The sequence below is a fragment of the Phyllostomus discolor genome, chromosome 1, assembly GCF_004126475.2.
Source record: "Phyllostomus discolor isolate MPI-MPIP mPhyDis1 chromosome 1, mPhyDis1.pri.v3, whole genome shotgun sequence".
Lineage (NCBI taxonomy): Eukaryota > Metazoa > Chordata > Mammalia > Chiroptera > Phyllostomidae > Phyllostomus > Phyllostomus discolor.
In genome coordinates this window covers 59422791-59425686 of record NC_040903.2, presented here as the reverse complement: position 1 = coordinate 59425686, position 2896 = coordinate 59422791, and positions in this window count along the sequence as shown.

Genomic DNA, 2896 nt, shown 5'->3' with positions numbered 1-2896 from the left:
ACCCCAAGAAAGTCAGAGCTGAGCTGGAATAATCTGCATTGTAACAACAGCTACTCCAGGGAAGACATCAATCCCCAGTCAGCACTCACAACGAACACCACAGCTTGTAAGACTGATGCTGGGAACCCTGGCAGAAGAGGCCTTTGACTATGCACCTCCATGTTCCTGTTACCCCCTTCAGAATCTAAGTCCTAGGTCTGTGAGTGTGTTTGATGTCTGGAGCCTAGGTCAAATCCTGGACTTCATTTCAGAGGAGGCTGAGAGAATGAATCCAGGCTTCTAGCTGGGAAGAAAGGACTATGCAGGAAAATAGTGTCTAAAAAGATTCTGGGCAGTGATAAACATGAAACCTGCCCTTTGTGATCAGTAACTCTTAGAATTATGTGTTGTGTTTCATTCAACTTGAGTAAACTTATGAGTATTAACTTATTCAGCAACCATGATATGAAGTCGGAATCACTCTTAACAAAATTGTGAAGTTTTTAATCTCTCACTTAACCTCTTAGCATAATTTCCTTCAATCCCAAACTCTTTCTATATATGCTCCCTGTGTTTCATCTGAGAAACTTACTCTTGCCTAATCACCTTATCTTTTTTGGCTGGATGGATAGGAGAAAGACACCTCTTAAGGTCTCCAATTCTGTTATGTATTTGCTGCTCACTCTTTGAGCCCAGTCCAGGTGTTCTTATTCAGGCATTTCTAGTGAAATACTCTAAGAAACTGTACTTTGTGGGAAGGCTACGGTATTGCAGATTTTAGTTACCTTGTTTATACTGTAAGCTTTTAAAGGCTGTTTGCATCTTTTCTCCAATGACATAAAGCCAAATAATTTTAAGTTTTGAAAGGCATTATGATGATTGTTAAACACTTATTTTATAGAGGAAGTAATTAAGGGCAAAGGGGATGTAAGATTTGTTCAAAGTGAACCATTTAGTTTTGAAGTTGAGAGTAGAATCCAGAGCTCCCGATTCTAATTTAGATTAGCAAATTGTAAGACTCATATACCAAATATAAGAGATCCTAGGTTTTCATGGGTGTGATGGACAAATGAATAGGAGTCAAAAAAAAATGGAAAGACATTAAATATATTTTGTAAATACAATATTTCCCTAACAAATCAAGTTCACTGGCATTCAAAACTTCCTCAAGTTGGTAAGTCTTCTCACAGATTACCTTCTATAATGTTTAAAAGAAATTGTTCTGGGAACCCTCACATAATGGTGAAAATATGTGTACAAAGATGCTCTCTGTGACACTGCTTTGACTAGTGACAAAGTTAAAACAATCTGAATATTAAAATATATTATCACACATGCATACTTTGGAATTTTTTTGTGGACATTGAAAGAATGAAGTTGAGCTATATATTGTGACAAAAAGTGTTCAGAATATACTAGTTAAGATAAAAAGCATAGTGTAAAGAAAAGATGCATAGTATAATCTGATTATGAAAAATTTTAAGGCACATATGCGTATAAAATATATAACATAGATATGCTTATGGAAGTTCTAGAACTATCTATTTACATAAAATAACTTTTTAACAGTGTTTACCTCTGGGTGTGAGATGGAGAATGGGATGGAAGGAAATTTCACTTTTATTTTCATGTTTGTATTGTTTTAATACTTTACAACACACATTTAAAAAATAAAAAGCGATTTTGAAGTAACTTAATATCTATTCTTCATCTTTTCCTTTTCTTAAGTCTTAGCAAAATAGTTATATAATGGCTGGGCATTTTTACAGTTGACCCTTTTGTCACCAAGGGTGTGTCTCCCAGTCTAGGTTTCAACCTATACAAAGGGAGAGTAGAGCGAGTGTAAAGTGCCTCCTCACACCCCACCGGGCTATGTTTGCTTATTTACAGATATTTAACGACTATGTCAATGTTTAAAGATTATGAATATTTATTATAAAATGTTGGCATACAATCAGACAACTGAATTATGTGAGAACCACCCATGGCAACAGATTACTGTATTTACTATGTTGTTATTTAATGAGTGAGCAACCCCTTGTATATTTTGGTGCACTTTGTTTTCCCTACTTTTATAAACAGTAGGCTGTCCTAGTTCAGTATATCTTCTATAACAAAATACAATAGACTAGGCAGCTTATAAACCACAGAAATTTATTTCTCACAGTTCTGGAGGCTGGAAGTCCAAGATCAGAGTGCCAGAAGGGTTGGGTCTGGTAGGAGCCCTCTTTTGGTTTGCAAACATCCTGTGATCTCTCACAAGGTGAGAGGGGCAAGGACTCCTTCCTATTGTGTTTGAAGCATTTCCCAAAGTCCCCACCTCTTAATACTATTATCTTTGCAGGTTAGAATTTTAATATATGAATTTGGGGGAGACACAAACATTCAAATCACATCAGGGGATGTAGGCTATATTTCAATTTCTTCTTTGTGGGGAGCAGACCTTGTTACTATAGCAGACCTGATCATCACGCTGGTTAAAGCAACCAGAAGCAAGCAACAGAGCACAAAATGTTTCCATCTACCCACATTCCTTTTCTAGTATAATACCAAATCTTATGAACAGATTCAGGGAACACCTGGGTTTTCAGGCTCCTGTCCTTCATGTTACAATGATTCAAAGCTCTGTTTGGGAACTGATTATTCTGCTCAAATTATTTCATCTGAACCTCCAGTGAATAACAGCCCTGACTTTTCTAACTGTGTCTCAATAGTTCTTTGAATCCACAAGTGAAAAATGCCATTGCATAGGCAAGGACTTGAACCACATTGCTAATCCCTATGGGAACTGTTGAGCTATTTATCAAAAGGATCTGCACATTTTCTAAACCTAAATTTAGGAATCAAAGATTACACATTATTTCCTAGCCTTTTCTCCATTCTCTGTCCTATTTTTTTCCCTACAGAAAACAAACAA